Source organism: Cnephaeus nilssonii (assembly GCF_951640355.1).
Source record: "Cnephaeus nilssonii genome assembly, chromosome: 6".
Lineage (NCBI taxonomy): Eukaryota > Metazoa > Chordata > Mammalia > Chiroptera > Vespertilionidae > Cnephaeus > Cnephaeus nilssonii.
Window position 1 is genome coordinate 64,611,120 of NC_137077.1, and position 24,455 is coordinate 64,635,574.

The following is a 24,455-nucleotide window of genomic DNA, read 5'->3' on the forward strand; positions in this document are numbered from 1 at the left end:
CTTTGATAATTTAAACATTTTTTTTACCCTAAAATGATCCTCAAGAGGCAGAGGGAATTCCTTGGTTATAGAACCTCAAGTGAAAAGCTCTTGCTGGGAAGAAAGCTGTAGAGCGAGGTTTTAGGAACGTTGGAGTAATTTCTGTTGCCTCAGTGGTAGTTACTCCTTGCATATAGGTGTTTTCCTGTGTCATCACTTCTCTTTAACTGTGTTCCTTTGAAATAAATTTAAAATTGGTTAGACATTTCTCATATTTTAAATTAGGAAAATGATTATTCAAATTTATAAAAATAAGTTTTCCAAGACTGCACAGGATAAATCCATGCTTGAATGTGAACAACACTTCTGTGTTTCTTTGGAGAGATTAAAAATAATCTTTTTTTCCCTGTGGAGATGAGGCAGGTAAGAATAAGTATTACCCCTACTTGATGTGTGTCAGAATTCTTGGTGGCAGTAAAACCCAATTCAAGCATATCATGTATTTAAAAAGGATATTGGGTAGAGCTCAGTGGTTCATCAAATTGTTGCATGGGTTAGAGAACCAGATTTAGGACTAAGCAGCCAGAAACAGTGCCCCAAATCACATTGCACAATGATTCCCACGAGGATGCCAGCACCATCTAGAGACAGACTGATAGACGCCACAGCCTGCCCCAGTGACTCTAGCTCTGGATGACTCTAAATGCTGCCACCTCTGCCCTGGACTTGACCTGGCTGCAATTATTCCACCATTAGTGTGAGAGAGAGTTCCTTCTGGTCTCTACTTTTCTTGCTCACTAGTTGCCCATTTCTAGTCTGGGCTGGGCATATATGTTTGGCAGAGCCCATGTATAGGACATGTGGGAAAGCATTTGACATTTTGAAATGATAAGATGAGAGGAAGTTCTCAAATTTAAGATGTAGCAAACTATTTGACCTTCTGAAATCATAAAATGGGGAAGTTCCCAAACTTACGAAGGGAAAGGCAGACAGAAATAATGAAAGATGTTCACTGCATCCAATGCTTTATTTTATTTTTGTGTGTTAATCCTCACCTGAGGATATTTTTCCATTGATTTTTAGAGAGAGTGGAAGGGAGGGGGAGAGACAGAGAGAAACAGCAATGTGAGAGAGACACATGGGCACAGGCCCTGACCAGAGCCAGGGATTGAGCCTGCAATTGAGGTACATACCCTAGAGCAGAATCCAACCCACGACCCTTCAGTCTGCAGGCCAACACTCTATTCACTGAGCCAAACCGGCTAGGGTGCATCTGATGTTTTAGCTGTGATATGTATTGAGCCTTCACTATATGCTAGGCACTATGCTAAGTGTTTTATAAGATTATTGCACATCGTCCCCACATTAGACATGAGGTAATAGGCCAAGAGAGAGTAAGAAACCTACCCAAAATCATAGTTAATCAAGGCAGAGCTGGGACACAATCTGAGAGCTCTGATTCCAAAGACTATGATTCCATAACCTCTGTATTAAACTGTTTTAATCCCCCCGACATATTTAGCTCAAAATTCTATAAATAAATCTGTTAGATTGACGCTACTAAGTTTATTAAAATTGTATGTATGGCATGTATACGTATTTAGGCATTTTAAAGAAAGTTGAAAATTTGTGGCTTTAATTTTACCTATTTTTAACTAATTGAATAATTTCTGATTATTTTTCTCATTTAGTAACTTACTGTAATTCACTTTGCCACACACTTCAGCCTGATAAAATTCTGTCTCTCTGAGTATCAGTGTTTGGAAGCCATTTGTTGAGTGTAAGAGAGACAAGTCAACAAGGAGAGGGGACACAGAATGACCAAGACCAAGGCAGGGCCTAGTATGGAAGACAAATCCTATATAATAAGAGGCTAATACGCAAATCCACCAAACAGCAGAACGACCGGTTGCTATGATTTGCACTGACCATCAGGGGGCAGACGCTCAATGCAGGAGCTACCCCCTGGTGGTCAGTGCACTCCCACAGGGGGAGCACCACTCAGCCAGAAGCCGGGCTCACGGCTGGCGAGTGTAGCGGCAGTGGCAGAAGCCTCTCCCGCCTCCGTGGCAACCATAAGGATGTCCGACTGATGGATTAGGCCCTCCTCCCCCTGGGGAGCGGGCCTAATCCATCAGTCGGACATTCACTGAGGGCTCCCGGACTGCAAGGGGGCACAGGCCGGGCTGAGGGACACCGCCCCCCACCCCCAAGTGCACAAATTTTGTGCACCAGGCCTCTAGTATGTAAATAAGTAAGATGCAATGTACTAAGTGTCATAGTGATGCGCGCGTGCGTGCACACACACACACACACGGGAGAAGCAGACAAATATATATTGAAGGACTGGGAACATGTTATCCTACAAAGTGGTATTTTTTAAAATATATTTTTTATTTCAGAGAGGAAGGGAGAGGAAGAGAGAAATAGAAACATCAATGATGAGAGAGAATCCTTGATTGGCTGCCTCCTGCACGCCCCCACAGGGAATTGAGCCTATAACCGAGGCATGTGACCTGACCAGGAATTGAATCCGGACCTCTGACTTTACCGACTTGGCTAAAGTGGTACCCTTTGTTATTTGTAATGGTTGAAAAACAGTGAAATTTTTTCTCTGCTTTAGGAAAGTCATTGAGCCCTCCCCCCCCCCCCGCCCTTTTTTTTAAAGTTAGAATTAATGCTACCTCTAGAATAAACTGTAAGTTTTAACCCTCTGTACCAGTTTGTATTTTAAATCGACTTGTGTACTTCTATTTGAAAACTAAAAATTATTTGCTATCTAGGAGTAATAAACAGGAGCTGTTATTTAACTTGGGACATATCCAACTTGGTTTTGGGGGGAAAAGTTGTAAAGAAACTCCCATAGTTACTATGATGTCAATCACGCTAGAGTATTTCTTCATAAATTTCTTGTTAATTATTCATTTAGTACAAGTCTGTCTGTACTGCAAATTTTTCTATGCTACCAAAGCAGCATTTTATAATGATGTAATTTTATTCACTTGTGCCTTTGGGACTAAATGGGCAGCTATAATTTTTGTTAAAGTGAGTAGATCAAATGCCCTTCCACACACATATTCTTATAGACCAAGCATGTCAAACTCAAAGGCTAACACAGGCCAAATAAATGAGGCATGTGGCCTGTGGGCCGCGAGTTTGACATGCTTGTTGTAGACCATCTACTTGTGGGTTGAGTGTTAGAGAAGTACTTGATATAAGGTAAATGTCCATGAAAAGAAGTGATTTTTGTCCTTTTAAGTATTACATTTTTTAATATTCAATATACTATGCTTTTTGTCCTTACCTCCCCACCTGAACTGTTTTAGTGGATGGACCAGCAATATTCAGATGGGCAATAGTTCATTTATTTTTTATTTTATTTTTAATATTTTTATTGATTTTAGAGAGGAAGGGAGAGGGAGAGAGAGATAGAAACATCAATGATGAAAGAGAATCATTGATTGGTTGCCTCCTGCATGCCCCCTACTGGGGATTGAGCTTGCAACCTGGACATGTGCCCTTGACTAGAATCAAACCCAGGACCCTACAGTCCACAGGCTCACACTCTATCCACTGAACCAAACCATCTAGGGCAATAGTCCATTTATTAAGCTATTAGGTTGAATACAGGATATTGGTATATACAGTTTCTTATCTTTTTATTTATTTTCTTTTTTTATTATATCCTTTTTAACATATTAATGACATTATGTTCAGTCAGCTACTCTTATCTTAAAAAAAAAAACTTCACCAGAGAACATGTTTTTATTTATTTTTATTGAATATTTGGGATATGGGTTTACTGAACGTTCTTTCATGTGACATGGATTCTACTTTTCTATTTGTTGGAAACCAATAATGGAATAGCTATCACTTAGAGGTGATTAGGTTAATCATGAATGAATAGTAATTAGTGAGCTGTGCAATGCCTAAATTACTCTTACTAGTTCTCTTAGACCAGTGGTCGGCAAACTGCGGCTTGCGAGCCACATGCGGCTCTTTGGCCCCTTGAGAATGGCTCTTCCACAAAATACCACTGCCTGGGCTAGTCTATTTTGAAGAAGTGGCGTTAGAAGAAGTTTAAGTTTAAAAAATTTGGCTCTCAAAAGAAATTTCAATCGTTGTACTGTTGATATTTGGCTTTGTTGACTAATGTGTTTGCCGACCACTGCCTTAGACCTAAATGTAGCATATTCTTGTGATTCATCCCTTAATGCTGTGAGAAATGCTCACCTGTCTGAATTCAAATAACAGACTTGGAGACACAAAGTACAGCGAAAATGAGACTTGTAATGTGGTCTTGCAAGATCGGATGTCTGGTTGAACAGGCACACTTGGAGCTGTGATCACAGGCTATTTATCCCCCCCCCCCCCCCCCCCCCCCCCCCCCCCCCCCCCACCCCCCCCCCCCCCCCCCCCGGTTTCTCATGGGCTGAGTACTATGGGGTTAATAGTTTTACCTGTACGTCCCCAGGTCTTATTGCCTCTTACTGGGTTATTTAAAAAAAAAAATGAGCTGAGGCCTTTTCTAGTTGTCTTCACCTCCCTTTGTCAAGTTGTGGTGGGTGTATCTTCCTGGAAAATGTGTTGCTGGTCATGTATACAGTTCTTTGTTCTTATACCCTTTCCCTTCCTCCCTACATCCTGTGTGCCCTGGGAAAATTCAGTAACCAACTGGCAACATGCTGTTAGTTTCCTCCATTAAAAGTTGATTATGTGCCCTAACCGGTTTGGTTCAGCCCAAGGACTGAAGGGTCCCAGGTTCGATTCCGGTTAAGGGCATGTACCTTGGTTGCGGGCTCCATCCCCAGTAGGGAGCGTGCAGGAGGTAGCTGATTGATGTTTCTCTCTCATCGATGTTTCTAACTCTCTATCCATCTCCCTTCCTCCCTGTAAAAATCAATAAAATATGTATTAAAAGAAAAAGTTGAGTATGCTGAAGATGGATCACAGAGGCCTGTTTCCTACAGTGCCACAGTTTACTTATTAATGTGTAACAGTAAACCTTTTTCCCCTTTTGCTTTTTTATCTAAAGCAACTTTGGAAGAATGGAACAAAATTTCTTAAATGAGCAGCCTGGATTTATGTTACTCCTGTGGGGCAAATGTGATATTTGTGACTAATATTTTTATTCCAGTTTACTGCAGATTGTAATAGTGAAAAAGAAAGACTGACATTTTGTATCCCGGCACTGTCTCTTTTTGGTTTGGACAAAATATTTAACCACTCCACATGCTTTGTTAATACCTTTCCCATAGGGAAATTCTGAGAATTGTGAACTAATGTAAATACTTGGCACACAGAGTTGCTCAATAAAGGATACTTTAAAATTACTAACCTTCTTTCAAGTGACTGGACTTGTTGAAGTCTGATTTCCAAATGAGAGGGGGCATTTCTGCAAAAAATACTCAAGAATTCTTCCCTCCTCCCAAAACAAAACAGATTTTAACATTAAATTTCATCCTCCAACTCTTAGAACCCCTGCTGATTGTTTTCATTGTCCTCTTGGTTTATTTTTGTACCTAAGGTCCATAGGCACATAACAAGTGCTTTGTGAAACTTAAACTAAGTAAAAAGAAATTGTTCAGATGAAAGGTATGTGAATAAGTCAGTTTTGGGGCAATTCTAGAGAACTCTTGCCAGAACTGGTATCTTTGTTTTGGTCTCAGAGACTATTAAATGTGATCACTGAGTCATACTTGCTGTTTTCTCTGTCCCCTGGCTATCTCTCTTAAGACCCTGAAGCTTGGCAGCCATAAGACGTTTAAAACAGAGTAGGCCTTACTCCAGAGGGAGTTTGTTTATTTAAAGAAAAATAATTAAGTTCAAACATCCCAACTATGTCATAGCTAGTCTAGTCATGTTAGAGTTAGTGAGTTCTTTTGATTCTTTCTGGTGGTCATGGTGCCTGAGGTAGCAGATACATTTGAAAGTAGTTAAATTTTTCCTGAGATTAATTGGAAGTTTATCATGTAATCCCTACAGAAATCCTTAAAGGAGTGGGAGGAAAGGGAGTGCTATTTATTTGGCTATTTTTTTTTAATGGAAGCCATTTGATTTAAATCTTTAACCACCTCCTTTCTAGTGTTATGATATAGATGATTTAAAAACAAAACAAAAAATCACACTGTAGTAGCTGTATCTTCATTAATTCTTTGAAGTTGGGACCCTAAGAATCCTTTGGACAGTAGTTCTATAGATGTTTAGACACAAAAATTGATGATTTTACATTTCAAATGATTGTCATCTCCAAAATTTATGGCTGATTTTTCCTAGCATATTCTCTCCCAAATAGGAAAATCAGATGCAGAGGTTTTGGGCTTGCCTAGGGAACTAGGATATATCTCTTTGAGATAACTTGTAAAAACAGTTCTAAGGGAGGTGGAGGAGGAATAAACCAGAGAGATAGCTGGTGTCATAGGCAGAGGGAAAGACAAATCCAAAGGCCCTGAGAACATGCTTGATGCATTTAAGGACAGGAAAGAGACCAATGTGGCTAGAATGGACTGAACAACATGGAGAGTGGTAGGAAGTGAGGTTAGAGAGACGGGGAAGGGAAATTTCAGATCATGGTCCTGTGCCTTTGTAAGGACTTTGGCTTTTATACTAGTGAGGAGGATTCAATTAGAGGGTTTTGAGCAGAGGAATGACATGATCTGACTTTCTTTTGAAAAGGACTAATCTGACTGCTTTGTTGAGGTGAGCAAGGAGGAGGGAGGCTGGGAGTTCAGATAGGAAACCATTATAGTAATGCAGGTGAGAAATAAGGTGGCTTGGTCTATGGTGATAGGAGTGGTAATATTGTGGATATCATTTGGAACCAGAGCTCCCAGGATGAATACTTAATGGATAGTGATGAATACTTCTGCACATAATATCTGATTGAACCATTTTTAATGATGTTAGGATTAATCACTGGGTTCAAGTTTTGTCAATTTGATTTATCCATTATAAAGTTTTCCATCAGCCTATTACCTAATGGTTTTAGCAATCATTGATCATTTTTAAATATCTATTATTTCATTAGGGGTTACAAAATGCTGATTTTTAAAAAAAATATATTTTTATTGATTTCATAGAGGAAGGGAGAAGGAGAGAGAGAAACATCAATGATGAGAGAGAATCACGCCTCACACTGGGGATCAAGCCTGCAACCTGGGCATATGCCCTGACCAGGAATCAATCCGTGACCTCCTGGTTCATAGGTCGACGCTTAATCACTGAGCCATGCTGGCTGGGCAAAATGCTGATTTTCCAATCCTCTCATTCCTTTTATATTTAAATTTGGAATCCTATAAAAAAGAGTTTATTGACTCTTGATTACCTTGGGGTATTTTTTCATATAAGAAAGCCAGGATAAATGCTTGATTATTCCCCTTTATCAAATGTCAGATAATAAGTTAGTGCCCTAGCAACATCCAAAGATGTCCTATGTGTTTAATGTTTCAATCAATGGTAGTTCGATGTTCATTTGATTTTAAAATATGTCTTCAAAGTAAAAATGATAAAATAAGGTTTATTCTGAGAAGTCTTCCATTTCTATCCCTTCTACCCTGTTTTCTCTTTTCTCTAATAGATAACTGTTTCAGTTTATCTTTCCATTGCTTCTTTTTGAAAGAAAAATCTGTATCAATATTTGCATTCCCCCAATTTTTACAAAAAGTGTAGCATTTTGTGGAATACTGATTGAGCCATAGGATAGAAAGGAGCTCCTAGTTTCCTTGAGGGTTATTTTTGAGACCTGTCAACTTTTCACTCTGTATGAAAGATTTTCTCTTATATTCTTAACTGTCTTCACAACCAGCACTTTTAAGAACATACATACTTAAAAAAGAAAAAGACCTTCACCCACACTATTGGACAATTTTTAGCACAATTGCATGTCCAGTAATTCCCCTTTCAGTAGTCTTTCCCAAAAGTTGCACTAATACAGTTATGAAGTGACATATGCCTTTGTTCTGTTCCTTGAAGGTTGGGATTATGTCTTGTCTTTTAATTAGGGACTTTGTTTATTTGGACAACAAAGCAGCAAAGATGATGTAGTTGGCATTAGCATCAGTGGTGTATGTGTAGAAGAGATGCCATTTTGACACTTGGCTGTTTTGAAATACTGTAAGGTTAAATCATTCATCAATTCATTTTTTCAATAAATATTACTGAGCACTTAACTCAGGCAGTCATTTTCTTAGGTGCTTGAAAAATATCAGTAAATTAAACTAACAAAAATCTCTGGAGCTTACTTTAAAAGTGTGAGGAGGAAATAGACAAACAAGCATAACAAACAAGCAATTTATTGTTTTCAAATGTGCAGTTTTAGGGCTTCTCTTCTGCATCTTCCTTTTTTCTTTTAAATGGCATTCTTTGGAATTGTAAGACCCTGGTGGGTGAAAGGGATTTAGGATTTAAAAGAGGTTGTGGATTTCTATATGCAGTAATTGTAACATAACTATGGAATTCTGGGCCTATGGGACCATAGCCTGTATTTCATCCATCCCACCTTACCCTCAGTCCTGTTACTGTTTTTATTAGGAGGTTGCTCAAGAACTGTTTTGATGGTTCCCTGTAGTCACTGAAATTTAGATAATTGCCCTTCAAGATTTCATGTTTTGTTATAATATATTCTTAATTATTGCATCTTTATTTCAGAAATGACCATGGAGAAGTAGATGCCCAGATGCAAAGTGATGAAACAACCAATTTGTCATAAAGTAAAATGCAGCTGTGGCTTTTCAACCAGATTAGTAAGTGTGGCCAACTTTTTTCTTTTAACTTTATACTTATTTTATCTACTTGGAAAAACATTTACTAAAAAAAAAAATACAGTGAGATATTTTAAAAGAGTCAATTTGTATTTGGCTTGTTTTTTACTGTAGATTATAGTAAAAATTTTAGCATATAGCTCTGGAAAATGATGTCAGTGTTGTACCTTTTTTTGTTTTTTTTTTTTTGTTGTTTGTTTGTTTAATCCTCACCCGAGGATATTTTTTTTCATTGATCTTCCGAGAGAGTGGAAGAGAAAGGGAAGGACAGAGAGAAACATCAATGTGTGAGAAACACATCGATTAGTTGCCTCCTGCACTAGGGCCTGGGCTGTGAAGGAGCCTGCAACCAAGGTAGATGCCCTTTACCGGAATCGAACCCGGGACCCTTTGTTCCGCAGGCTGATGCTCTATCCACTGAGCCAAACTGGAGAGGGTGTGCTGTACCTTTTAAGAACAATAAAGGTACTATTATACAATCATAGCTTTAGAGGAAATATATGAAAAAGAGTCTCTATAATATCATTATCCAACATAACTACTCTTATAATTTTAGAATATGTGTTTTCCCTACCAGTCTTTGTTCTACACATTTAAAAGAAAACAATTTTGATCATAGTGTTGTAGAGTATGCTTCTTGTGTAGTTTTTTAAAATTAAATTGTTTCAGATGTTTCTCCCTGGGGGAAAAATGTTTGCTTCAGTACAGGGTTTTTTATTGGGGGTGACGAAAATGTTTTGGAATTAGTGGTAAAGGTTACACAACTTTATGAATATAGTAAAAACCACTGTATTTTATACATTAAAAGGATGAATTTTACGACATGTAGAATAAACCCCAAAAGTACCCTTCAGAATATCAAATTTTGACTAAAGTAAACCCAGTTGAGTAATAATATTGTAGAATATGAAAATGTGCCATATTATGTACCTAGAAAAAATGATTTGATAGGCAGTAGAATAAGTATTTTTGTAATGATAAGAAATATGTTTTATAATAAACTAGAGGCCCGGTGCACGAATTTGTGCACAGGTGGGGGTCCCTTAGCATCGCTGGCGATAGGGGCCGGCTGGCTCGGGGGGCCGAGGGGGGGCGCGGAAGGTTGGCCGGCCGGGGGGAGGGACCTTGGGAGGTTGGCTGGCCACGGGAGGTTGGCTGTGGGAGTGCACTGACCGCCAAGGGGCAGCTCCTGCGTTGAGCATCTGCCCCCTAGTGGTCAGTGAGTTGCCATAGCAACCGGTTGAGCAGTCGTTTGGTCTTAACGGCTGCTTAGGCTTTTATATATGTAGACATTTTCATAAAAATAATAAATTACTTTTATTATTAGAGATTTACTGTCTCTTACTTAAGCTTTGGTAATACCAAATGTCATAGTAGTCTGTATGTACTATGTTAGCATTTTGTAACTTTTCATTTTTAAGATACTTTTCTGTTTTGAAACTAACATTTCAACCTGAAATTTTTTTTAGGAACAAAATTGTATCTATTTTCCTCAGAGGAGAATTCCACAAGGTAAGAAATTAATATAGTAATAAACTAAATATAGTTGATTACAGGCTTAATTGTTCTTGATTTTTTTTAAAAGTGTTTTTATTAATTTCAGAGAGAGGAAGGAAGAGTGAGAGAGAAATAGAAATGTCAGTGATGAGAGAGAATCATGGATTGGCTGCTCCTACACACCCCCTACTGGGGATAGAGCCTGCTACCCGAGCAGGTGCCCTGACCAGGAATCAAACCATGATCTCCTGGTTCATAGGTCAATACTTAACCGCTGAACCACACTTGCTGGGCAATTGTTCTTGATTTTAAAATTCTTTTCCCATCTTTATTTCATATCTTTTCTTGATTATTACGAGATTCTCACAGATTTATTAGCAAACTTTTACTACCTCAGATAGGCTAAGAAGACATAGGCTCGCCCTATCTGGTTTAGCTCAGTGAATAGAGTGTCGGCCTGTGGACTGAAGGGTCCTGGTTCAATTCTGGTCAATGGCACATGTTTGGGTTGCGGGCTCAATCCCTAATAGGGGGCGTGCAGGAGGCAGCCGATCAGTGATTATATCTCATGATTGATGTTTCTATCTCTCCCTCTCCTTACCTCTCTGAAATCAGTAAAAATATATTAAAAAAAAAAAAAAAGGGAACAGGCTCATCTTATTTGAAGTTAGGATTAAAAGGGTATGATAAAAGTAGTCACCTTTGAAACTCAAATACTACTTTTCATGGTCAGAGCTTATTCCTAGTGTCAGTAGGAGTGGGTTTGTCCATTTTATGAAAAAGTTCTCTTCTTCCACTGGGACCCCTTCACCTTTTACCTCGATGGATATTACTTAAATGACTTTGCAGAGTAGAAGGTTCATAGAATCTTTCTTAGGGGCTTTAAATTAAAAGAAATTATTTAGCTATGTTTCCACCTATGGAAATTGTATAATTGTTATATTTAGTTTTAAAAGTATAATGCACCTGACTGGTGTTGCTCAGTGGTTAGATTGTCAGCTTGTGCACCGAAGGGTCTTGGGTTCGATTCCCCGTCAAGGGCATGTACCTGGGTTGCAGGTTTGATCCCTGGCCGGTTTGGGGCTCCTGTGGGAGGCAACCAGTCAATGTGTCTCTCTCACATAGATGTTTCTCTCTCCCTCTCACCTCTTCCCCTCTTTCTTCTCTCCTCTCCTCCCTCCTCCCTCCTCCCCTCTCTCCCTCTCTCCCTCTCTCCTTCCCTCCCTCCCTCTTTCCCTCTCACTCTCTCTAAATCACAATGAAGAAAAAAAAAAATCCTCAGGTGAGGATAAAAAAAAAAAAGTATAATGTTTTTTACCAGGTAGATAATAAAAGACTGAGTAACATCTAGTATTTTAAAAAAATACCGAATGAGCACTTTTACAATGGATTTTAAATCATCATTGATTTACATTATTATACTCCTGACTTTTGAAGGTTGAAATGTTCAAGTGAGTCAATAGTAAAATCTCCTTATTGGTGTGCTTACCCTGTGCCAGGAACTTAAAATCAATTTCTTGTAAGCCTTAAGTTACTTTGGTTAAAAATTTTTAGGAACTTTTTAGTATAGGTAGTGGTGATCACTGCAGATTAATTCAACCTGTTAACTGGAAATACTTATTTAGCTAATTACTCAGATCAGTAACTCTCATTTATTCACTTTTTCCAGTATCCTATGTCCTGAGGGGCACCTGGCAGTCTCTCAAGCATATCTTTTCCACCTGGTTTTGAGACTGCCACTGGTTTAGTTAATCAGGCCAGTCTTTAGCCTGGTAACTGAGAACAAAGGGTTAAAATAAAGGGACTAATGAGGAGGAAGGAGGGCAAATCACCAACAGTTTTCATTTTCAAGTTTCTTGTGAAACTCTTTTTCCCTGTTTTTTCCTTCTACTTTTGGGTGTTAAGGAAGGGGATCCTGAACCTGTGTGTAGCACTATGTGATCTTTCAGGGCACTGCTCAAAGATTGCAGGAGAAATCTAGATCTTTCTTTTCCTGGACCACAATGCTTAAAGCAAAAACAGAAACTTCAAAGGATCTAATCTTAGTGAACCTGATCTGTTACATCTTTGTTTCTGTTCTTTTTGCAAATGAAATTTAAGTCTTCCACATTAAGGCAATGCATGATACAATGACATAAAATTTTTATCCTGACAACTAAAAACAAAGGAAATTGGACCAGAAACCTTTTGGTGTACAGGACGATGCTCCAACCAACTGAGCTACCCACCAGGGCTCAATTATTCTTAATGTACAACTTTCCAATATATTGACTGACTTTATATGTATATCATTAAGCATTTATTAAGTTAATATAGATTTTGTCTACTACTGTTATATAGAAAAGTATTTCATAAATATTTCCCATTTACAATGAAGGCCATAAATTTAGATATCTTAGTTTTGAACATGCCTGTGTACTTTCTGTAAATGTTTAATTTTGATGGATGGCAGATAAGAATCCCTTTGTGGGCATGGAATAAGCAGTTTGATCTCACATATTGAAGAATATGGTAATCCTTTGCTAATCCCCAAAAATAATCTGGTAATCCCCAAATTATCTGTAGTATAAAAATCAGGCGTACATATTATAAACCTGTATCTTTTAACCCAAGAGAATTAATTTGGTTCAGGCTCAGCTTTCATGGTATAAGAATAAGATTAAGATTGGTTTTGAGTAATCCAGTGCTATCCTAGGTCATTCTAGGTCTAGAGTATTCTCAGATGTACTAGCCATTTGGTTTCGATACGATTTGAGCCTTTGGAAAGACTGTGAGATTTTACATGTAGGTGGTAGGATAAATCCATTGACTCACAGTGTATTGAATAGATTGGAATTATAGGACTTTGAAGTTTAGCAATGTTTTTGTTGTTCAAAAATAACAAAAACTATATGTTAAAATAGACATGTCTTCTGACTCTGATTTCTAATTGCATAGGAAGGCTTCAGATGTTACAGTTCAATTTAAGTAAATTTGAACTTTCAAAATTGTGAATGGCTTTATCATTTTATAAAAGAATATAATTATTTTTCATGTTCTACTCTTCCTTATAATTCCATATGAGTTGCCTTTCTTTTTAGCCACTTGCTTTAGATTAAAAAACAAACACAAAACAACAACAAACAAACTCAGAATAGGTTGAAGCTCGACACAACTTGCTGCCACATAACAAAAGTGCTGATCAAGTTGAATCAATCCCTGTAATGTGTATTGAAAAGAAAACCTCTTCTTTCTCCCCCAATTTGAAGAACAAGCATTTTCCCTGCCAAGAAGGGCTGACTTTAAATGGACCAGCTGTCCATATTAGGAGCATAGGGTTGCTAAGGTGACCATGGCTGTTTGGAGAAGAATGCAGCTGAGAGGGCAAGTTCTTGATGTGTGAGCTGAGGGAAGGAATGTGGTGTGATTGTGCATCATTCCTCCTAATCACATGCTCACAAAATGCTGTGTGGGCAGCGTGTTGAAATTACAAGTCTGAGTGCTGGAATTTGTGTGGTTAAAATAATTTTGTTTTCATGTGAGCCTGAGGTTTACAGTTTAGATTGAAAATATCTACTTTGTATTTATGTGTGTATTTTTGGAGAAAGGGAGGGTGTTCTGGTGGTGGATAAAATGGGAATGAAGCCCGGCTAGTGTGGCTCAGTGGATGATCGTCCACCTATGAACCAGGAGGTCACGCTTCGATTCCTGATCAGGGCACATGCCCAGGTTGCAGGCTTAAAACCCAGTGCGGGGAGAGCAGGAGGCAGTCCATCAATGATTTTCCCTCATTATTGATATTTCTATCTTTCTCTCTGAAATAAATGTTAAAAAAAGAAAAGAAATGGGAATGAATTTATTTAGCTTGATGGACACTTGCTTTCATATTATTAAAAAAATTATCTTGAGATAAATGTTTATACCAACTCATCCCTTTGTCATATATACTCTATATAGTTAATAGTTTCCAAAGTGAATGATGTATTTATTTCTTCTATTGTGCTTATTTCCTTGGCACTTTGAATTTCAGAATTATTTGAAAGTCCTAAGAATATGTTGTCCATTAAAAAAAAAGTTCTTATTCTTTCCAAAGGAGATATTAATATATTAGGTGTTTCTTCCCTGAAGCATCCAAAGAGAGGTTCTGGCTTTTGGTAAAAAATATGATTCAAGGAACAATGGGATGGGTCAAACCAATACCCCACTTATTTGAAGCACTAGTTAGATTTTGCCATTGCTAATACTTAAAATGAGATATAGGCATAGATATTGATATAGGCACTTACTAAACCATGAGCTTTTTTGTTTTTTTAAATTCTTGTTAAATCCCTACAATAATATGCTGATCTTTAATGAGGTCATAAAAGTATAATACATTTAGAATGTGAAGTAGATGGAACATTGGAGGCTCTGTATTACATTAGCATCACATTATTTTTTCTTAATCAGATAGTCTACTTGCTTTGACATGGTTGGTGTTTGATTAATTTGAAATGAGATATAGGCACAGCATTGTGGAGGGAAATTAAAAGATTAAAATAATTTCATCTTTGAATTCAGTTGGTTATTTGGCATTTCTCAGGTATACCATTTTTAAAAATTTATTTTTTATTTCATTTTTTCCGTCACCATTTATCTTCTGTATGCCCTTGATAATTGTATTCTGAATTGTTAATTTGGAATATCTGCATAATTCAGTGAACCAATATTTACCAGATAACCAATGTATGATAAGATAATATACAATCACATGGGTAAAGATGCAAAGTACAAGATAAACCAGTAGATTTTAATGTAGTAGAGCATGAAAGTTTAGTGATGGTTTTAGAATCCAAATTTAACTAACTTTTAAGAAACTACCATTTGTTGAGTTTAGGTAAAGTATCAAGAATATCAAGTTATTTGAAATAGATTATTTCAATATTCTCTTTTGCAACTGTATATCTTCATATGCTTATATACTTTAACTGAAACAGTATATCACAGAGTGTCTTAAGAACCCCCTTTCATAAAGCAAGACATTGAAGATATTTGCAAAAATATAAAATGCTGTCACTTTTCTCACTGAGTTTTTTGGAAAATAGGATGTTTTAAACAGTTATTTAAAAAAAATAAATATGTATGTGTGAAAGGCTTATTTTAAATAAACTAATAAATATTTAAAACATTTTGCAGATTTAACTTCTAATTTGGTAAATATGAATAGATAGAACCCAGGTAAACAAAAGCTCTTTGTAAAATTCTCAAATAATTTTTAGAAGTGTAATGGGGTCCTCAGACATTATCAGGGCTTCAGGGGATATGATGTAATGAAAATGGCACTTTATCTCTGTGGTTTTCCTCTCCAAAACTCTTAAGTTACTCATGAAGAAAACATTAGACCAATTCCAAAAAAGGGTCTACAAAACCAGTATTTCCCCAAACTGCCAGCGGCATCAAAAAACAAGGAAAAATCAGATATTCTGTAAAGTCAAGAGGAACCTAAGAAGATATGGTGATTAAATGTAATGTGATATCCTGAATAGGATCCTGGAATGACAAAAAAAAGGACATTATGTAAAAACTAAGGATATGTGAATAAAGTGTGTATTTTAGTTAATAATAATGTATCTATATTAGTTTATTAATTGTAACAAATGAAAAGATATGGAGTCTCGCCCTAGCCGGTTTAGCTCAGTGGATAGAGCGTTGGCCTGCGGGCCCAAGGGTCCTGGGTTCGATTCCGGTCAAGGGCATGTATCTCAGTTGCAGGCTTCTCCCTGGCCCAGGCCCTGGTCAGGGCTCAAGCAGGAGGCAACCAATCAATGTGTTTCTCTCACATCAATGTTCTCTCTGTCTTTCCCTCTCTTTTCCACCCTCTCTAAAATCAATGGAAAAATATCCTCCAGTAAGGATTAAAACAAAAAAAAAACAACAAAAAATGATTTGGAGTCTCAAAATTTTTTATTTTATTTTTTAAAAATGTTTTTGTTGATTTTAGAGAAAGAAGAAGGGAGAGAGGGAGAGCGAGACATGGATGTGAGCGAGAGAAACACCAGTCGGTCGGTTGCCTCCTGTATGCATCTGACCGGGGATTGAACCCGCAACCTGGGCATGTGCCATGACCAGGAATCAAACCGGCAACCCTTTGGTGCACAGGATGATGATGCTCAACCAACTGAACTACACAGGCCAGGGTTCTCAAGTATTTTTTTAAACCCAGAAATCACGTGCTTCACAACTTTTACCAGATTTTTGCTCGTATTTCATTCTTTAATATGTACTACTCCTGGAGCAACCCGATTTTTAAAAATCTGGTAATAGAATAATTTGCTTGAGGGTATTGCATAACTGGTTCTTGCAAACAGGCTTAACATTTTTATGCTGCATTTGCTGCCAGCTGAAGGCCTCCCTACAAGTAGAAAGTTGTTTTTATTATAATCTTAAGTTCTTTAGTATCATTTGAAATATTTAGTCTTCAGACCAACCAAAATTTTTGTAAAAAATATTGACTATACTTTTGGAAGTATAATTTGTTAACCTAAAAGTCCTTTCTTATTCTTTGATATAATCTTAACATATTTTTAATAATTTAAAGAGAGATAATGGTTTCAAATAAATAATTTGTTTTTTAGAATAATTTTGCCTTAGGCACTTGAATGATGGTTTGGTTTTCTTTTTATTACTCAAGCATCACTGAGGCCATATACAGTGTGGGGGAAAAGTAGGTTTACAGTTGTGAATATGGGAAACACGGCTTATTATTGTATTATTATCTATTAGTTATTGTATTATTTTCCATACGAATAATTGTAAATCTACTTTGGTCACACTCTTCATTAGGAAAATGGCATTTATTGCCTCCAACTCAGGTATTTTCTTGGGTCGGGGTGGAGTGTGTTCTTGATATTTCTCCTTACTAAACAACAGACATATTTATTTTTGACTAAATAAACATTAATATGTAGCATTTTAATTAAAAAGTGAAAAGGCTAGCAAAGTCAACCTTAACAGTTTTAGCATTATCAACAGGAATTTAAAACCTTACTTTGTTAGCTTTACCTTTAGTTTATTTATAGATGAAAGAAGAAAAAGATGACCTCTTTTATTTTTACACTAGGGGCCCAGTGCACCAATTCGTGCACCTTGAAAGGAACTGTGGGCTGCAAGGCTATGGTGACCACAGAGGTGGGTCTCGGCCCATTCTCCGCTCCCCTGCAAGGCTCCTCCCGCCACAACCTTGGGTCCCCTGTCTGCCAGCAACCCCACTCCCGCTGCCACCACTCCCACATGCTGACAGCACCCAGTGATTCAGGCTGGTGCCAGCAGCAGGTGTGAGTGGGGCCAGCGCAGGCAGTGGGTGCAAGTGCTAGGCAGGACCGCAGTGCATGGGAGCAAAGAATTTTCAGTAACCACCAGAGGCTCACCCTAATGACAGCCACTGGCGCTCCACCTTGGTCTGGTGCCCCGCTCACCTGCTCCACCATCCCACCATGGCCGACGCCCATCATGTTCTATGTGTGCCCCCTGGTGGTCAGCACATGTCATAGCAACTGGTTGTTCGGTTGTTCCACCGTTTGGTCTATTTGTATATTAGCCTTTTATTATATAGGATTTTAAAACAGATTTCTGAGTGAATTAGGGTACAGAAAGAAAATATTTGAAGAAACAAATGTTGTGATAGTTAAACCATTATTTTAGTAGCCTGTGATGTTTCACACTTGTCTTTTCACTTACATATTTCTCTTTTAGCTGAAATAACTACCAAAGAAATACCAAATAATTAAACCAAAGATGTTGGTGTTGGAATTGTATATGGCAGGTGATTCAAGTGATATTCAAAGAAAATACTAGTTAATATTAGGTACCTTTTAAGGTTAAAAATGAAAAGAACTTAGGGGAAGGGTTTGGATCAGAAATCCAAATAAATTGTAGTCTCAGCCCTAGAGTTACTCACCTTCAACTTGAAGGAGTAACCTAGCTTGGAGGAAGTGATACAGGTTGGAAATGACTTTTAGGCAGTTGACTTGCGCAGACAGAATCTTTAGACATTTCATCTGCTATAATAATTACAATCCAAATGACAGTTTTTGAATCTATGTAGTATGAAAAGGAGGACATCTGGTGGCAGCTAAGTCTTGTGAATATACTTGCTCACTTTGACAGTCACATTGCTTAGAATAATTGCTTCTAAGAGAAATTTGTGATACAGCATGCTGAATTTCAAAGCATTTTGCATGACATAGCTGTCAGTGTTTAGACAAATGCTACCTAATAAAATGGTAATATGTAAATTACCATCACTCCACTACGCCTACGATTGGGCCAGAGGGAGGTGCAGGGGGCAGGACTCGGGGTGGCCGGGGTAGCCGATTAGGCCGGCAGGACGCTGAGCTCGCGCTGCCAGTGGCTCGCACCGCCAGTGGCTCGACGCTGAGCTCGCGCCGTCAGCGTCTGTGCCATGGCTGTGCTGCGGAACAGAAGGGGCCTCTGGGGCAGCGAGCTCACGTCCTGCCGCGGACCATCTAAAGCGGGGGAGCTGGGTGCCTGTCTGCTCCGGCACCAGGCCTTTCAGAAGCCTCTGCTGAGCCGGAGGCTTCTGAAAGGCCTGGTGCACCAGCGGACAGGCATCCAGCTCCCCCGCGATCGAAAGTGAAAGTGTGGGAGCTGGGTGCCTGTCTGCTCCGGCACCAGGCCTTTCGGAAGCCTCTGCCGCGCTGGAGGCTTTCGAAAGGCCTGGTGCCGGAGTGGACAGGCACCCAGCTCCACCGCGATGGAAAGCAAAAGCATGTAGGGGACCCTACATGTGCATGATTCAATCATGCACTGGGCCTCTAGTCTAAGTGATAATTTTGAGCTCTATTTAAAAAAGTAATCTATAAATAACTATAAAGTAACATCTTAATTAGTGAAAATGTAAAATTATCTGGTTGTAGTTTTATTGATATGTTTTCTTGTTGCAGAAGTTTAGGGACAAGATTTATCCTTAATAAGTATGCTGCTGCCCTAGCCAGTTTGGCTCAGTGGATAGAGCGTTGGCCTGTGGATTGAAGGGTCCCGGGTTTGATTCTGGTCAAAAGGGCATGTACTCAGTTGCAGGCTCCTACTGGGCCCAGGTCAGGGCTCGTGCAGGAGGCAACCAATTGATGTGTTTCTCTTACATTGATGTTTCTGTCTTTCCCTCTCTCTTCCACTCTCCCTAAATATCAATGGGAAAATGTCCTTAGGTGAGGATTAACAACAACAAAAAGTATGCTGCTGTTTTGAAACATTATCTAATACTAGGGTATTCATTTAACTAAAACTTATTGAGCATTTAATATGTTCAGCATGGCAGGCACTATGTATATAGCAGTGAAGAAAAAAAAGTCTTTGCCTCAATGAAGGCATTTTGTGGGGGCTATGTGATAGAGAGAGAGGGACTCAAAAAATAAAGAAGTCAATATAGCGCTAGCTGGTTTGGCTCAGTGGATAGAGTGTTGGACAGCGGACTGAAGGGTTGCGGGTTCGAGTCCAGACAAGGGCACATATTTTGGTTGGAGGCTTGATCCCCTGCCCTGGTTGGGGTACATGTGGGAGGCAACCAATAGATGTGTCTCTCACATCGATGTTTCTCTCTTTCTGTCTCTCCTCCCTTCTACCTTCTCTGAAAATCAATGGAAAAATATCCCTGGGTGAGGATTATCAGTAACAACAAAAAGTCAATATATAGTGTGTCAGTTGGTAGTAAGTCATTTGGAGAATAATACAGCAGTGTAAACAGAAAAGGGAGTACCATTATAGGATAGGAGTCTGCCTATTTAAATAGGGTGCTCAGGAAAGTCCTCTAATAAATTGATTTGTGAGCAAAGATCTGAAGCAGGGGAGGGTGGGAGCTCTGTGGGTATCTGGCAGAATAGTGTTCTAGATAGAACAACAGTTGGCAAAGGATCTTGAGGTAGGATCATGCCTAGTGTATTCAGAAACAGCAGTGTGGCTGGAATAGAGAGTGGAGGGGGAGAGCACATGAGATCAGTAGTTGAACCAGAAGAGCAGGAAGTGCTACCAAAAGTGTTTACTTTTTACTTTCAGGGGACAGGGGAGCCATGCAAGATTTTGTCAGAAAAATTGTGAATGACTTTGAAGTGGGCAGAAAATGATGAATGGGGGTTCTGTCTTGTTCATCCATTGGATTTATCTCTGTCTCATTTTCTTTGAGTTATTTTATAGTTTTGTAATTAGTAGAAACTTAAAAATGCACACGATTCTTATCCATAGAGATGCAAATGAGTTGTGTCCAGTGGAATGCAATTGATTATTACCCTGTGAATAAGAACTGCTTTATATCTACTTGTAAATTTATTTCAGAACTAGAGGCCCAGTGCACAAATTCGTGCATGGGTGGGGTCCGGCCGGTCCGATCCCAGTCGGGGCAGATCTGGGCTGGGCCTCTGGGGAGGAGGAGATGGTGGGAGGTTGGCCAGCTGGCCTGCCCCAATCGGGGGCAATCAGGGCCGGGCCGGCTGGGGAAAGGGGCCGCAGGCCGATTGGGGTTGGGGGGCTGATTGGGGGTGGGACCAGCCATGGGGAGGGGCTGTGGGCAGTGGGCCGGCCAGCCCCACCCCCGCATGGGGTGGGGGGTGCTGATCGGGGGCCAGTGGCCTGGGGGAGGGGCCATGGGTGGTTGGCCAGCCGGCCCTGCCCTGATAGGGTAGGGGGGCCAATTAGGAGTGGGGCGGGCTGGGGGAAGGGGCTGCAGGAGGTTGGTTGGCCTGCCCCAACCCCTATTGGGGTGGGGGGTGCGACAGGGGCGGGCCAGCCAGGGGGAGGGGCTGCGGGCCTATCATGGTGGGATGGGATGATTGGGGGGCGGGCCTGGCCAGGGGGAAGGGAGGGGCGTTTGACCGGTGGCCTGCTCTTGATTGGGGTGGGAGAGTCTGATCAGGGGCAGGCCGGCAGGAGGGAGGGGCTGGCCCCACCCTATGATCGGGCTGGTTTGCTGGCCACAGTGGGTGTCAGAGCGACCGGTCGTTAGGGTTGTTATGGCCCTTAAGGTCGCTGGCTTTTTATATATATATATAGATTCCTTATTCTCTCTTTATACAGGGTGTCCCCAAAAAATGTATACACACTTTACCAGCTGATAGCTCAATTGATGTTTCTTTCTTTTCAGATTAACCTGTTGGAATTAATAATTATTCAAAGTGTATATATATTTTTTGGGACACCCTGATAGGAGTGTTTCTTAGAACTCTCCTTTGAACCAGTTATAACATCTTAATGGTTCCCTCCTTAATTAATCCTATCTAATAAAAGAGTAATATGCAAATTGACTGTCACACAACACACAAGATAGCTGCCCCCATGTGGTCAAAGATGGCTGCCCCCGTGTGGACACAAGATGGCTGCCACAAAATGGCTGGCAGGGGAGGGCAGTTGTGGGCAATCAGGCCTACAGGGGAGGGCAGTTGGGAGGGACCAGACCTGCAGGGGAGGGCAGTTGGGGTGCAACCAGGCCTGCAGGGGAGGGCAGTTAGGGGTGACCGGGCTGGCAGAGGAGCAGTTAGGCATCGATCAGGCTGTCAGGGGAGTGGTTAGGGGGTGATCAGGCTGGCAGGCAGAAGCATTTAGGGGCAATCAGGCAGGCGAGTGGTTGGGAGCCAGCAGTCCTGGATTGTGATAGGGATGTCCGATTGCCAGTCGGACATCCCTCAAGAGGTCCCAGATTGGAGAGGGTGCAGGCTGGGCTGAGGAACACACACACACACCCCATGCACGAATTTTGTGCACCGGGCCTCTAGTGAGTTAAATAATATCTTTGACATATGTTCATTTTACCATGTTTATAAGAGTCATGATTTTTACCATTAAAAAATATATCCAATCCAGTAACACTTTTTTTGTTGTTTTTAATCCTCACCCAAGGATATATTTCCATTGATTTTTAGAGAGAGTGGAAGGGAGGGGGAGAGACACATCGACTGGTTGCCTCTGGCACGTACCCCTACTAGGGCTGGGATCGAGCCTGCAATCGAAGTACATGCCCTTGAATGGAATCGAACCTGGGACCCTTCAGTTTGTGGGCTGACGCTCTATCTACTGAGCCAAACTGGCTAAGGTAATAACATTTTTTTTTTTTTTTTTTACCAGAAGTACTCTGGCTGCTCTGTTGGAGGACAAGAGCAGAGGCAGAAGCCTTCAATCAGTTAGAGGCTGTTGCAAAAATTCAGACTAGAAATGATGGTAGCTTGAACCTGAGAAGAATGGTGGTTATGGTAAACAGCTAGCTATTGAACTGGGATATATTTTGAAGATAGATCTGAAAAGATTTATAGATTGGATATGGGATGTGAGAATGAGTTGTTAAGGACAATTGCAAGATTTTTGGGTATTAATCTTAGTAAAATTTACAAATAATTTTCTTTTTTATCCGTTTTTATGTTGATAATTTTTATTTTCCATTAAGAATTTAGTTTGATAAGAAATGTAAAAGCTGATGATCATGGTTCTTTTCTCATGTGCTATTTTCTGTAGTGGTTATAGTATAATATGTAATTATTGAATTGAAAACAGTAACAACTTTGAGTCAGGTTCTGGCAGGAAACAGAACACTGACAATGTTAATAGAAAAGAATTTAATGAAGGGATTATTTGCATAGTTTAGGCAGGTTAAAGGAAACCAGCGAGCAAAAATGATGACCAGGCTAGCTAGTAACAGCAGAAGCTGTTACCACCTCTGTCTGAAAGGGACAGGGGAAGGGAGTGATCACCTGAACAGCAAGAGCTGTAAGTATAGGAGAGGGCTGCCTGATAGGAGCCATCAGTAGAGAAGCTTCAGTAAGGAATGGAGCCATAGCTAACCTGGTCTGCTGGTGCTCCATGTCCCCAGGGCCCAGAGCAGGTCGCTTTGGAGGATAGATGGAAAATATCCAACATCGCAAAAATATTTTTATAAACTCTGCCATACAACCAACATAAAAACAAATAAACAAAACCAAGTAAACAAACAAACATAAAAATAAACAAGCAAACCAACTGACCGATGTGCCTGAACTTTAAAAGGAAGAAAAGAAAGAACATAATTTTTTAGTTGTAAAAAGTTATAAAAACTCAGTTGGGTAGGTTTTAATGACATGGAACAGAAGAAGTATTACAAATAATATCAATCATAAAAGTTTTTACATCATGTTAAATGTTTTACTTTGGACTCACAAAGTTATAAAAATCCCTTTATCTTTTTTATGTGTTTTACTTAGAATCAATTTAATCTAATTTTAAAACTTTATACAACCATTACTTTATAATTCTAAATATTTAAAAACTTTTTGTTGTGTCTTTCCCTTCTTTTTAATGCAAAGTATTTCAGATTTAGTTTGGTCCTTGAAATTTACTTAAATTGAAACAAAGCTCAAGTCATCTCATCCAGTTTCTTAACCAGTAGTGGAATCTACGGAACATTGTTAGTGATTGGGAACTCAACATTTAAAGTAATTCAATTTTTTGTTAGATGGAAGTCTGTTTTATTCTTGTAGACTTTCTATGGTTTGGTCCAACTTCTGTTCTAGGAGCAAGTGAGTTTATTCCATAAAATAGAGAAATTTGAAGACAGCTGACTATTCTTCCCTACTCTTCTTCTTCTTCTTTTTTTAAAATATATTTTTATTCAAAGAGGAAGGGAGAGGGAAAGAGAGATAGAAACATCAATGATGAGAGAGAATCATTGATCGGCTGCCTCCTGTATGCCCCTTACTGGGGATCGAGCCCGCAACCCGGGCATGTGCCCTTGACTGGAATTGAACCTGGGACCCTTCACTCCGCAGTCCGACCCTCTATCCACTAAGCCAGACTGGCTAGGGCTGCCCTACTCTTCTTTACTGCTAAATTTTTTTTTTAAAATCCAAACTAACTTTCTGTTGTTTTTGCAATCTTACCTTACTGACTAGACAGTTCTTAACCGATTTCATTTTGAATCACTCTCTTCCTTATTAGGCTTCTGTGATACCACACTTTTGGAGATTTTCTTTCTCTCTCTTGGACAGTGCCTGTTCCATTTCCTTTGTGGGCTTCTCTTCCTCTGTAGTTCCCTTAAATGTTGGTGTTTAGCTGGTGTGGCTCAGTGGCTGAGTGTTGACTTACTGGTATGAACTAGGAGGTCACAGTTCGATTCCAGGTCAGGACACATGCCCTAGTTTCGGGCTCAATCCCCAGTAGGGGGTGTGCAGGAGGCCACCCATCAATGATGCTCTCTTATCAATGATGTTTTCTGTCTCTCCCTTTCTCTCT

At 39.6% G+C, this 24,455-nt stretch overlaps 1 protein-coding gene across 2 annotated transcripts in view; it reads left to right on the forward strand.

The window, feature by feature from the left end:
• The first annotated feature begins 8,624 nt into the window (after window positions 1–8,624).
• FRS2 (fibroblast growth factor receptor substrate 2) overlaps window positions 8,625–24,455 on the forward strand; it is a 54,445-nt gene continuing 38,614 nt past the window's right edge. The window contains exons 1-2 of one of the 2 annotated variants that reach the window (XM_079775017.1): window positions 8,625–8,720; window positions 10,208–10,250. The gene's annotated coding sequence lies outside the window, so the exon portion shown is untranslated. The remainder of the gene's footprint in view (window positions 8,721–10,207; window positions 10,251–24,455) is intronic. The other variant, XM_079775019.1, reaches the window with a different exon arrangement.